Source organism: Triticum aestivum, chromosome 5A (genome assembly GCF_018294505.1).
Source record: "Triticum aestivum cultivar Chinese Spring chromosome 5A, IWGSC CS RefSeq v2.1, whole genome shotgun sequence".
Classification (NCBI taxonomy): Eukaryota; Viridiplantae; Streptophyta; class Magnoliopsida; order Poales; family Poaceae; genus Triticum; species Triticum aestivum.
This window is the reverse complement of record NC_057806.1, coordinates 445,798,568-445,812,885: the sequence shown is the minus strand read 5'-3', so window position 1 is coordinate 445,812,885 and position 14,318 is coordinate 445,798,568. Positions and strand designations below refer to the sequence as shown.

At 47.6% G+C, this 14,318-nt stretch overlaps 1 pseudogene; it reads left to right on the top strand.

The window, feature by feature from the left end:
• Positions 1 to 1,711: 1,711 nt before the first annotated feature.
• On the top strand, positions 1,712 to 3,273 carry LOC123101371 (uncharacterized; annotated as a pseudogene).
• Positions 3,274 to 14,318: the final 11,045 nt, after the last annotated feature.

The following is a 14,318-nucleotide window of genomic DNA, read 5'->3' as shown; positions in this document are numbered from 1 at the left end:
GGAGGAGCGACCGCACCAGGAGCACCTTCCACCCGAACTCGAAGACGAAAGCCACCAGCCGCCGGGAAGACATCAACGGAACCACGGATGCAGATCGGATCAACACACCACACACGAAGGCGAGCAGGACCCAGAACCGACAGCGAAGCAAGATCGACCTCAATAGGTTTCCCGATAAGCACCCCAAAAGCCATCAAGAAGGACGCGGTGTGCAAGCTGGGAGGCACATCATCAACGAGCACCCAGACATCAGACAGAGGAGATATGGTCTTGGATCCGTTGGAAGCCACTTTGACCGATACAACAAGTTGATTCACAGGGAGAGTGAAACTGGTACAGGAAGACATCATGCGAAGACTCTCTTTAGAGGGGAAAGTGGCCGCAAACTCGAAATCAGAAAGCTGCCGGATCTGCCAGTCCCAACCCCCTTCATCCCACATATGAAGTTCATCCAAGAGGGCTTGTGAAGAGATACGCTTGTCTTGGACAGTAATGACACCCACGTTGGACAGGGAGGGAATGGGAGCAGCTGCGGGGACTTCCTTGTCCATGGCAAAAAATGAGCAACCCGGGAGGCCAATCCCAAAATGGACGAAGGAGGGGGGCTTGATCCTACTCTGATAGTCCACCGTTAGGTGTCCATCCTCCCTACAGATGAGACAGAAAGGAGGGTTCTCGCATCGAGACTGGAAATGGCCAGGACGATGACACGCGAAGCAGGTGAGGATGGGATTAGAAACCTGGGAGTGAGAGGAGTTACGGTTTGCACCACGAGAAGGCAGCGGAGGGAGGATGCCATCTCCAGAAGAACCACCGACGGCACCCGCGCCAGCACCACGTCCCGCCACAGGGCCAACCGGACGCCGGGCCGGGGCCCCAGAGCCACCACGAGGAACGAAGCGGGACGGCCCGCCGCCGCCCGCCGCCGCCGCCCGCGGCGGCCCACCCATGGGAGCAAGAGAGGAAGGAGACGAGGAGGGGCCCGAAGATCCCGCCCGGCTCCCCCGCGCCGCCTGTTCCCAAGGGTCGACCACATGCACCGGAGCTGCGGGCGCCAAGGACGGAGAAGCCACCGGCCCGGAACCCGACGCACGCGGCGAAGCGGCACCCGCCTCCGACCGCGAAGCCTGGAGCTTGGCGCGGAGCGACGCCTCAAACTCCAGATCCGCAGCGGCGTCGCCAGAGCCGTCCCGCCCCCGCTTGAGGCCGGAGACAGCGTCGCTGGAGGACCCACGGGAGCGGTCCATCGCCACCACCGACGTGAAGGGGAGGAGGAGGAGAAGGGGAGGCTTGGATCTGACAATGCGGCGGATAGGGAGACGGCGCCGTCGCAGATCAGCAGCGGAGGCAGGAAACCCTAGAAAAGGGGGAACCGACCCCTTCCGGACCCATAAATAGCCGGAGCCAGCCAGGCCGGGCTCTGTCGAAAGGGTCGAAGGGGGAGGCGGACTCAACTGGGCTGGCCTAGGCCCATCAGACTCAGACACGAGGGGGGGGGGAATCAGCCGTGGAATCCAGCGAAGGGGCCGACACAGGCCCACACGGCCCGTCACCGACCAGAGGGACCCGGCCCACGGACCGGGGCACCAACGCAAGACCCGATCCCATATCTAGGATTTGCGCCGGCGCCGCCGACGACGTGGAAGGGAGGCACCTGGACGGCGACAACCCGGAGGGCACCGCCACCGAGGAGGATGAGACGGGTGAGGCCATGGCGTCCACCCCCGGGCTTACCAAAGAAGGATCCGCCGCCCAGGGAGCGGCGCGCCGGTGCCCACGGCCAACACAACGCCATCCATCCGGGCCCGCATCAAGCCACACAGCCGGGCCCGACCCCCCGGAGCAAACTTGTGCCGACGGCCCACCACCAATAACGGAGGCAACCCAACCACCGATGCCGAGCGAGGAGGAGGGGGAGTCTCAGGATCAGAATCGGAGCCAGAGTCGTCGGAATCAAGGGCCCAGAACTTGTTGGCCCGTGGCGCTGCCAGGGCCACCGAACAGGGAGGGGGGAACGCAGGTGGGAGGGGTTCGGGCCCCGCCACCGGCGGATAGCCCGGAGAGGAGCATGAGGGGGGAAGGGAGCAGGGGAGCGAATCTGACTTGGACGCCGGGGACGAAGGGGAACCACAAGCCGACGGCGTCCCACGAGGAGGGAGCGAGGGAGGGGAGGAGAGAGCCATCGAAGCCGGTTTCTACTAATCAGTAGATGATCGGTTAATGCTTTTAGCTTCAAGCCCTGCTCCGTTTGACTCAACGACCGTCAAGAAACCAAGAAAACAAACCGAGATACCAACCTCCGCCGCCACCAACGCCGTAGGAACCACCGTGGCCATGGCGAACATCTCCGGCCGCAGCCGCTGCCCTCCCCCCCCCTCCCGGCGTCTACTTCAGCCCGACGTCGGAGGAGAGCATGGGGTTCCTCAATCGTTGGATCGCCGGCGACAAGAAGATGCCTGACGCCCGGGGGTACATCTTCTTCGACGACGTCTACGGTCTACCGCGCCGACCCCCACGTGCTCACGTGGGAGTACACGCTGTCGAGCAGCCGCGCAGGCGAACACACGTGGTGGTTCCTCAGCGAGACCAGGTTCCAAAGCCCAGATCGCGGGCGGGGGCATCAGCAAGCGCGCCGACCGCAGCGTCACCACCGGCGGTTACTGGGTGGTGGAGGAGAGAAAGAAGAAGAAGCTGCGCGGCGAGTCCGGGTTCGAGAACGGCTTCGGGTTCTACTGCGACTCATCCCGGAAGGAGAAGACTCCGTGGCTCATGCAGGAATTCACCACCGCCAAGGCCGGCGTCGCCTGCAAGAAGGGCTTCCCCGCGCTCGGCGGGGTCTATGTCACACCGCGCGCCACCGTCGACGAGTTGAGGGAAATCTACGGGGAGGACGGCATGCCAGTGCAGCCCGACGGGAAGAAGAAGCCTGTCCGAGCCAAGGTCCCGGCAGCATATCTGAAGGCCATCGCCGCGCTGCTGCCGCCGCCGGCCCTTCGTCGTGCTGGCCAAGGTCATGTCGTGCTGCCTCCACCTCCGCCACCGCCGCCGGGGCAGAACTTCATGGGGGGCGCATCGCCCACGAACGTTATTGGTGGCCGGTACCAGCGGGCAGCGGCAAGGGCAGTTCTTGGAGGCGGGCGCTCCTGGCCAGCAGCATGGGGGATTCTTGGAGGCCGGTACGCCGGTGCCTCCGCCTGCACCGCCAGGCCTCCTTGCCGGGACCGGAGAGGACGCGCCGTCACATACTTGATCTTGATGACTTCGCGAACTTAAACAAGGGTGGTTGATTTGATTACAGCGATCAACAACGTCATAGCGAGTTTGGGGGGGTTAATTGTGACTATGAGAGGGGTCGATTCATCTGCTTTAGATGATTCTTCGAATACTAGTTGTACGTACTTTCTAGTTTGGGGATTAATTTCGGTAGGGTTCTTGTGTTGTTAGCAGCCAACAGATTAATTTTTGTACTAGTTAAACATGTGATGTATAGTTGGACTGCTTGTAGTTATCGCGTGGTTGCTTTACAAGTTACAAGAATGTTTGTATGTAACATTTGCAACATGGAAGAAATGTTTGATTGGACCCTGATAAGACACACGAAGACATGACAACTTCGAACATTTTTTATGACAAATTTAGTGACATGAGGATGATAACTTTAATTCAAGCATGATAAATTCTTTTCGGATGGCAATTTTAGTTTTTGTTGTTGTTTGTTTGTTTTTTTTCTTTTTTGATGGCAACTTTAGTTGTAAAAAACATCAGGGCAGAGTGCTTCGTGCCACATTGTGGCACTTTTTATTTGGGATGTTGGTTTTGAAGTACTTTGTTTTGGAAATTCATGCACCATTACTTCTAAATATATGATCATAATAACATGGGATGGGGTATAGCAGAAAAGAATGCACAACATGCTTTCATGCCGCTAAATGGAAGGCTCAACATAGTTATTGTAGGCCCAGCCCGAGTTAATTGCAAAAAAACACTACATTGCAACGATAGGTTTGCAGGAAACCATCGAGTTTTTTTGTTGTTGCAAAAAACACCATGTCTACGGTAATTTTGTTGTGGGAATCACCGATTGGTTGGGTAGAGCGTTTTGATGACTTTTCCGACGGATGGGTCCTGTTTTTTGATGGCGTGGCCTAACGAGACACCCAGACCGCATTAATGCAAGGACAAGAGTGGTTAAAAGGGGAGAAAACGACACATCCGTCGCTGCAACCCCCTCACCCCCCCTCGTCCTCGCCACCATCGCATCGCACTCCCAGCCCACACTACCGATGAAAGCAGCAGAGGCGCGTCTCACTACCAGCCCACAATGCCGACAACGCCGATGAGCCACATTGTACTTCCATCCGTGAGGAGGGGCGGAGGGGTCGATGACAGCCGAATTGAGCCCCCAACCGCCCAAGGAGGAACTGGGGTGAAGAACGGTGGTGACCCGTTGACTCCAGGCGGGGGTGCGGCCGTGCAGTAGTGGTGTCCATGGCTGTGGACTCAATTGTAGAAGGTGCCAGGGGATGACGAGAGGTGGTGGGATCTCCTCACCGGAGCTGGTTGATGCCGCTCAATGTGGGGAGCAAGTATTCTCATGCTTTTTTGTAATCAACCCGTGTCTCATGGGCTACTAGATCAACGGTTTTCTTTTCTACAGAGTACTAGCCAAGAATGATTTCGATCCACAGGTCGGCTACTAGTGCCAGACCTAAGTCTCGAGGGCTACTGCGCATTGCATTTTTTTATCTTCTAAGTCTATGTAAGACTGATCCGCTGTCCAAAACCTTCCATGTAGAGCTACACCTCGGCCACAACAGTACGTAAGACTCTAGGCGCATACTGGATCTCAAGCTGATATACGCCTTGAGGGCTATTGGCTATACCGTCATGCATAAATTTAAAAGCATGATTGAAGCATACCGCCATGTCGGCTGGAAAAACGTCTGTCATGTCCTTCACGCCCAGGTTCAGTGACAACTTGCTCCTGATATGTCTCGAATGTATTTATAATTTTTGCTTCTTCCATGTGATATATTAAATTAGCATACTTTTGGCACCTATTATTTTCACCATATTAGGTAGCCACCTTCTTCTCGACATTCTCCAGTCCATCATTGTCCACCAGCCAGCCTCGCACTGGACCTCATAGGAAGCCTTGTGTGAGGTGCCCCATTAGGCTCCACACCACCAATTCGTGGTTGCATCCCCTCTTCTTGAGAATCATTGATGTCGGGTTGGGTGCTACCTCTTGAGCACTGCGTTGGTTTTCCTTTGAAGAGGAAAGGGTGATGCAGTAAAGTAGCGTAAGTATTTCTCTCAGTTTTTGAGAACCAAGGTATCAATCCAGTAGGAGATCACGCTCAAGTCCCACACACCTACACAAACAAATAAGAACCTCGCAATCAACGCGATAAAGGGGTTGTTAATCCCGTCACGGTCACTTATGAGAGTGAGATCTGATAGATATGATAAGATGATATTTTTGGTATTTTTATGATAAAGAGAAATAAAGATGCAAAGTAAAATAAACGGCAATAGAAATAACTAAGTATTGGAAGATTAATATGATGGAAGATAGACCCGGGGGCCATAGGTTTCACTAGTGGCTTCTCTCAAGAGCATAAGTATTACGGTGGGTAAACGAATTACTGTCGAGCAATTGATAGAATTGAGCATATTTATGAGAATATCTAGGTATGATCATGTATATAGGCATCACGTCCGAGACAAGTAGACTGAAACGATTTTGCATCTACTACTATTAGTCCACACATCGACCACTATCCAGCATGCATCTAGAGTATTAAGTTCATAAGAACAGAGTAATGCTTTAAGTAAGATGACATGATGTAGAGGGATAAACTCATGCAATATGATATAAACCCCATCTTTTTATCCTCGATGGCAACAATACAATACGTGTCGGTTCCCTTTCTGTCACTGGGATTGAGCACCGCAAGATTGAACCCAAAGCTAAGCACTTCTCCCATTGCAAGAAAGATCAATCGAGTAGGCCAAACCAAACTGATAATTCGAAGAGACTTGCAAAGATAAACCAATCATACATAAAAGAATTCGGAGGAGAATCAAATATTGTTCATAGATAATCTGGATCATAAACCCACAATTCATCATATCTCGACAAACACACCGCAAAAGAAGATTACATCGAATAGATCTCCAAGAAGATCGAGGAGAACTTTGTATTGAGATCCAAATAGAGAGAAGAAGTCATCTAGCTAATAACTATGGACCCGAAGGTCTGAAGTAAACTACTCACACATCACCGGAGAGGCCATGGAGTTGATGTAGAGGCCCTCCGTGATCAATGCCCCCTTCGGCGGAGCTCCGGAAAAGGCCCCAAGATGGGATCTCTCAGGTACAGAAGGTTGCGGCGGTGGAATTAGGTTTTCGTGGCGCTCTTGGATGTTTGGGGGGTACGTGGATATATATAGGACGAAGGAGTACGTCGATGGAGCAACGAGGGGCCCACGAGGGTAGAGGGGCGCCCACGCACACTCCAAGTCTCCTGGATCATGTTTGTTGAGAAAATCACGTTCCCAAAGGTTTCATTCCATTTGGACTCCGTTTGATATTCCTTTTCGTCGAAACCCTAAAATAGGCAAACAAAATAGCAATTTGGGCTGGGCCTCCGGTTAGTAGGTTAGTCCCAAAAATGATGTAAAAGTATAAAATAAAGTCCATTAAACATCCAAAATAGATAATATAATAGCATGGAGCAATAAAAAATTATAGATACGTTGGAGATGTACCAAGCATCCCCAAGCTTAATTCCTGCTTGTCCTCGAGTAGGTAAATGATAAAAGAAGAATTTTTGATGTGGAATGCTTTCTAACATATTTCTCAATGTAATTTTTCTTTATTGTGGCATCAATGCTCAGATCCATAAGATTCAAGACAAAAGTTTAATATTGACATAAAAATAATAATACTTCAAGCATACTAACTAAGCAATTATGTCTTCTCAAAATAACATGGCCAAAGAAAGTTATCCCTACAAAATCATATAGTCTGGCTATGCTCTATCTTCACCACACAAAAATATTTAAATCATGCACAACCCCAATGACAAGCCAAGCAATTGTTTCATATTTTTGATGTTCTCAAACTTTTTCAATCTTCGCACAATATATGAGCGTGAGCCATGGATATAGCACTATATGGTGGAATAGAATGGTGGTTGAGGAGAAGACAAAAAGGAGAAGATAGTCTCACATCAACTCGGCGTATCAACGGGCTATGGAGATGCCAATTAATAGATATCAATGTGAGTGAGTAGGGATTGCCATGCAACAGATTCACTAGAGCTATAAGTTTATGAAAGCTCAACAAAAAAACTAAGTGGGTGTGCATCCAACTTGCTTGCTCACGAAGACCTAGGGCATTTTGAGGAAGCCCATCATTGGAATATACAAGCCAAGTTCTATAATGAAAAATTCCCACTAGTATATGAAAGTGATATCATAGGAGACTCTCTATCATGAAGATCATGGTGCTACTTTGAAGCACAAGTGTGGAAAAAGGATAGTAACATTGTCCCTTCTCTCTTTTTCTCTCTTTTTCTCTTTTTTTTCTTTGGGCCTTCTTTCTTTTTCTTTTCTTTTTGGCCTCTTTCCCTTTTTTTCGTCCGGACTCTCATCCCGACTTGTGGGGGAATCATAGTCTCCATCATCCTTTCCTCACTTGGGACAATGCTCTAATAATGATGATCATCGCACTTTATTTACTTACAACTCAAGAATTACAACTCGATACTTAGAACAAGATATGACTCTATGTGAATGCCTTCGGCAGTGTACCGGGATGTGCAATGATGCATGAGTGACATGTATAAAAATTATAAATGGTGGCTTTGCCACAAATACGATGTCAACTACATGATCATGCAAGCAATATGACAATGATGAAGCGTGTCATAATAATGAAATGGTGGAAAGTTGCATGGCAATATATCTCGAAATGGCTATGAAAATGCCATAATATGTAGGTATGGTGGCTGTTTTGAGGAAGGTATATGGTGGGTTTATGGTACCGGCAAAAGTTGCGCGATACTAGAGAGGCTAGCGGTGGAAGGATGAGAGTGCGTATAATCCATGGACTCAACATTAGTCATAAAGAACTCATATACTTGTTGCAAAAATCTACAAGTTATGAAAGCAAAGTATTACGCTGATGCTCCTAGGGGGGTAGATTGGTAGGAAAAGACCATCGCTCGTCCCCGACCACCACTCATAAGGAAGACAATCAATAAATAAATCATGCTCCGACTTCATCACGTAACGGTTCACCATACGTGCATGCTAAGGGAATCGCAAACTTCAACACAAGTATTTCTCAAATTCACAACTACTCAACTAGCATGACTCTAATATCACCATCTCCATATCTCAAAACAATTATCAAGTATCAAACTTCTCGTAGTATTCAATGCACTTGTATGAAAGTTTTTATATTAAAGCAAATTTCCATGTTGTTCTAAAGGACTCTCAAAATAATATAAGTGAAGCATGAGAGATCAATTGTTTCTATAAAATAAAACCACCGCCGTGCTCTAAAGGATATAAGTGAAGAACTAAAACAAAAACTATATAGCTCAAAAGATATAAGTGAAGCACACAGAGTATTCTAATAAATTTCAAATCATGTGAGTCTCTCTCAAAAGGTGTGTACAGCAAATATGATTGTGGTAAACTAAAAAGCAAAGACTCAAATCATACAAGACGCTCCAAGCAAAACACATATCATGTGGTGAATAAAAATATAGCTCCAAGTAAAGTTACCGATAGACGAAGACGAAAGAGGGGATGCCTTCCGGGGCATCCCCAAGCTTAGGCTTTTTGGTGTCCTTGAATTTTACCTTGGGGTGCCATGGTGAAAGAACATGCGGTGCCCCCATGTTTGGTTTTGGTAATTGATGACAATCTCTATGGACTAATGGTTGCCTTGAGTTATATTTGAAGGTTTTGTCCATAGGCTTTTCTTGGAGTACATTTGTTGGTTTCAAGGAGAGTTTGTGATGACCAAGGTGCTATTCAAGGAATTACCTAAAGATTGGTCTTGTGAGAGGTTGATCAAGACTAAGTAAAAGAGTGAATCAAGTTGATCAACACACAATGCGTAGAAGATGTACCGAGAGGGATCAAGCGATCCCATGGTATGGTAAGCATGTCAATTACGCTTTGTGTACTAACACATGATCTTCGTGAGAGTTATTTGTGGGGTTAGGTTGTGGTGTGCAAATTCGAGTGAAGCGTCACGAAGAGATCAAATGCTTGAAGCTTGCCATCCATTGTGGTGACAATGGACTTGTGAAGATGTGCGGAAGAGTGGCTCACCCATAGTGGAGTATGGGGGAGCAATCAACTAGTCTTCATCGAGCCAACGCAATCAAAAAAGGTGGTCCAACTTGAGGGAGTCAAGATCGTCATCATCTAGCTCAACTAGACCATGTGCAAGGCAAAGGTTTTCCCTTGATAGGTTTTCTATTTTACCGGTCTCATAGTGGTAGTTGGGAGACCGGGTGATAGGATCGATTGCCGTACTATCAAGGGGGGCTCTCAATGAGTAGCTTGATCGTATCATTCGTTGAGAGCTCAAACCATTGCATCCTTGCACCATCTTTCTTGGTTCTTGTTTGGTTCTCTTTGTGAGTTTTGGAGCTTATGGTCATCTTGATGACAAGCTCGAGTTCATCGAAAACGGAGTTCACTTGCATCTTCTATGATGTTTTCGATGTTGGAGGTTATGCCCATTCTTCTCTATTGGAGGTTTCACTACTCCATTTGTTAGGCATACCTCCCCTGCCTCTATTTTGATGCTACTCTTCGTCTTGTTTCCAACAAGCTTGAGTTTGCTCAATTTGGAGCTCATATGCAGAAGTTATGGCAGTTCTGGTTTTCCGTGGAGTATACTTGCTTCCGTGGAAGTGTCATAAGGATGGCGCCAGCGGTAGTACCGCTGGGCCGGAGCGGCAGTACCGCTTATCGCCACGAATGGCAGTACCGCTGTCCCACAGCGGTAGTACCGCCCATGGCCATAAGCGGTAGTACGGCTCCGGTTCTGCACTGGTACCGCCTCGACTCGAGACGTGGTTTTCTCGTGTCGGGTTCAGCGGCAGTAGGAGCGGTAGTACCGCTCATGTGCAGTAGTACCGCATCTATCACCGCCCCTAGTGCCGCTCAATGGCCCTCCTCCCTGTTCCTTCTCCCTATGCTCGTGGTAGGCGATGTGCGCGGTGTAACTCCCCAAAATTAACCCTTGGTTTTTAATTTTTTTCAAAATGGTTTCTTTATTTGGATGAGTTTTTGGTTTGGTTAATTTGTCTAACATCAAAAGCATTTCTTATGTTAGAAGAATTTTTGTGCCATTTAAAAATATTCCAAGGATTTGGTCACTTCACTCTTTTCACGCACTTCTAACTCATCCCAAAAATCTATTCTGTCACTATAAATTCCTATCTTAGTCTTACTCACTTTCTAGGACAGTGTCCAACACCTCACTTCTCCACAAAAATATTTTTCCTCATATTTAATAAATTCCCAAGGTGGAATTTATATTTATAAAGGTTTCTTTGGTTTACAAAGGAACCACATTCTAGGTGACTCGTCTGCATCCACAAGTATTACACCAGAAACTAGAAAGTACCCACAACCCATTTCACCAAAAAAATGGGGTTCCACAGTTCAAGATTTTCAAATTCCATGCAATTCAAATTTGGACCAGATTTACATTTCATGGTCAAAACCCAATTTTCCTTGCTCCAAAAATTCTGAAATTTGGCCAGACACTCTCTTATGAACCAACTCATCACCACAAATATTCTCAAAATTTTCTTAAATGCCTAGAGCTCTCTGGCATTTCATCAAACACCTGGTGTGCACTGTTCATCGCTATCAAAAAGTTCAGTAAATTCAGAAATGAACAGAAGTTCAGAGAGGGGGGCGAGATCGACGTTGTGCACTGCACTCCACCGCATCCCCTCCTCGTCCATGCCTCTTCTCCTCATTAATGCGTTGCCGGGTCACCTCTAGTCGGTCGCTCGATGATGCCAGAATAGTAGCTGGCCGGTGCACCTGCCACCGACCTCGGCAGCGGCGGCCGAACAGGATCAGCACGGCCACCAGCCGCCTTGTAACGCCCTCGATGCAGCTATATCTCCTACGTGTCGAAGCACGACTTAGAGGCATAACCGCATTGAAAGCAATGTCGCAAGTAAGGTAATCTTCACAACAACCCATGTAAATATATAAAAGGGGAAAGGATACATAGTTGGCTTACACTCGCCACGTCACACAAATACATGAATAACATTACAATCATTCAATACACTCATGGTCCGACTACGGTACCAAAATAAAGATCAACCCCCACATGCGACAAAGTCCCCGATCGCCCCAACTGGGCACCACTACTGATCATCTAGGAAAGACACGTAGTAACAGGGAGAGTCTTCATCAAACTCCCACTTGAGCTCAAGCGCATTGTCTGGAATGGTATCATCGGTCCCTGCATCTGGTTTGGAAGTAAACTATGAGTCACGGGGACTCAGCAATCTCGCACCCTCGCGATCAAGACTATTTAAGCTTATAGGTAAGGCAAGGTATGATGTGGAGCTGCAGCAAGCGACTAGCATATATGGTGGCTAACCTATTCGCAAAAGAGAGCGAGAAGAGAAGGCAAAGCACGGATGAAGGACTATGATCAAGAAGTGATCCTAGAACAACCTACGTCAAGCATTACTCCAACACCGTGTTCACTTCCCGGACTCCGCCGAGAAGAGACCATCACAGTAACACACGCGGTTGATTCATTTTAATTAAGTTAAGTTTCAAGTTATCTACAACCGGACATTAACAAATTCCCATCTGCCCATAACCACGGGCACGGCTTTCGAAAGTCCAAATCCCTGCAGGGGAGTCCCAACTTAGCCCATCACAAGCTCTCACGGTCAACAAAGGATATTCCTTCTCCCGAGACATTCCGATCAGGCTCGGCATCCCGGTTACAAGACATCCTTGACAATGGTAAAACTAAACCAGCAACACTGCCCGAATGTGCCGACAAATCCTGATAGGAGCTGCACATATCTCATTCTCAGGGCACACCGGATTGTCCAAGGTTCCGGTAGGCCAGCCTAGAGTTGCCCCTGGTGGCCACCGGTAGCTGACAGATTGGACCAACACTCAGAGGAGCACTGGCCCGGGGGTTTAAATAAAGATGACCCTTGAGTACGCGGAACCCAAGGGAAAAAAGGCTAGGTGGCGAATGGTTAAACCAAAGTTGGGCATTGCTGGAAGAGTTTTATTCAAGGCGATCTGTCAAGGGGTTCCCATTATAACCCAACCACGTAAGGAACGCTAAATCCGGGAAAATAACACCGATATGACGAAAACTAGGGCGGCAAGAGTGGAACCAAACACTAGGCAAAAGGACGAGCCTTCCACCCTTTACCAAGTATATAGGTGCATTAAGATAACAAGATAATATAGTGATATCCCAACAATAAACAATGTTCCAACCAGGAACGATCTCCAATCTTCACCTGCAACTAGCAACGCTATAAGAGGGGCTGAGCAAAGCAGTAACATAGCCAATCAACGGTTTGCTAGGACATGGTGGGTTAGAGGTTTGACATGGCAATTTGGAAGGCATGATAAGCAAGTGGTAGGTGTCGTAGCATAGGCATAGCAAAAGAGCGAGCATCTAGCAAGCAAAGATAGAAGTGATTTCGAGGGTATGATCATCTTGCCTGCAAAGTTGTCAGAGTTGACTTGATCCTCGTAAGCGAACTCAACGGGCTCCTCATTCATGAACTCGTCTCCTGGCTCTACCCAAACAAGACAAACAAGCAAAAGGAACAAAATCAACCACGTGCAATGCTCAAACAACATGATGCAAACATGGTATGATATGCGGGATGCGATATGCGATGCATATGCAAGATTGGACAAGGAATGATTGAACTTGGCCTCAACATGGAAATCCAAGAGTGCCACTGGAAAGGTGAGGTGATTTCGGTTGAAATCGATATAAAGATCACCGAAATCGGATCCATGGTTTGGAAATGGCAAGCAAAACAAATATGACACCGGTCTGCGATAATCAGCAAGTGACCAACTAAATGCATCAACATAAATATGCTACAGCACTCAAACATGACAACAAAATACATGGCAGGGATCCACTCATGAATCTTGACAAAAGATGAACACTGAGCTATGGCTAATTCATCCATTAACAGGTTCAAACAAGCATGGCAAAAGTGCAAACGGTAACAGGTTTCAGACTTAGTGAAATTAACACAAGTCTGGAATTTATCATCAGGAAGCACACTTTAGAGCATGAAAACTACATCCTACAGGAACTTAACATGGCAAAGCAAGGCATGGCATGAAGCTACTCAAAGCACTTAACAAAAGTCCCTTAGTGACCTTGAGCCAAAAGGGATCATAAAATACAATTGCAAGCATGTGAACATGGCAAAAACATAAACAGATCTCAGACTTAGTGAAAAACTGGAGCATGCAAAATAGATTAACAAGTAGGCATGTTTACGAGCTCGATGCACTCACTACGAGGCATTTCATGACAAACTAAGCACACACCCAGCAAGAAGACATGACATAGAAGCTAGACATGGCAAGAACAACAACATAGCATGCACGGATCAATAGCAACATCCTCAGCAAAATCGCTAATCATGTCAACAATCTGCCAGGATTCACGATATAGCAAAAGTAGAGCTCGATTGACTCAAACTAGGGTGCTCCATAAATGCAAACAAAGACATGGATGGATAGAGCACCACAATGTTAACAAATCATACTTATTGATCATCCTCAAAAGAGGCACGGATCACTAGGAAACAACATGAACATATGGCATAACGACAAAATCAGGACAAGGACTTAGTGAAATTCTAAGTCCCTGAAATCAGCATTACCGATTACGCTACTTTGCAAGCTTGTGCTAGTCACCACAAATATCACAAAAATACATGGAAAGCACCACTGTAAAGATGGAATGGCATATAACAAAACTCATGTAGAGCTCGGGATTATATCATGCACACATTAATCATGGCAAAAATGGCAAATAGCTATTTGATGAAACAGATCTGACAAATTCACCACATAGCCCACTTCCAACAGCATTTAGGGCATTAGGATGAGCTCACATGAAAATAATGCAATGAGATGAAATGATGTACTCATCGACACGAACATTTTGATATGCTACACGCACAAATCGGAGCTACAGATGCAGAGTTACGGCATGCCAAAGTTTGCAAATATTTA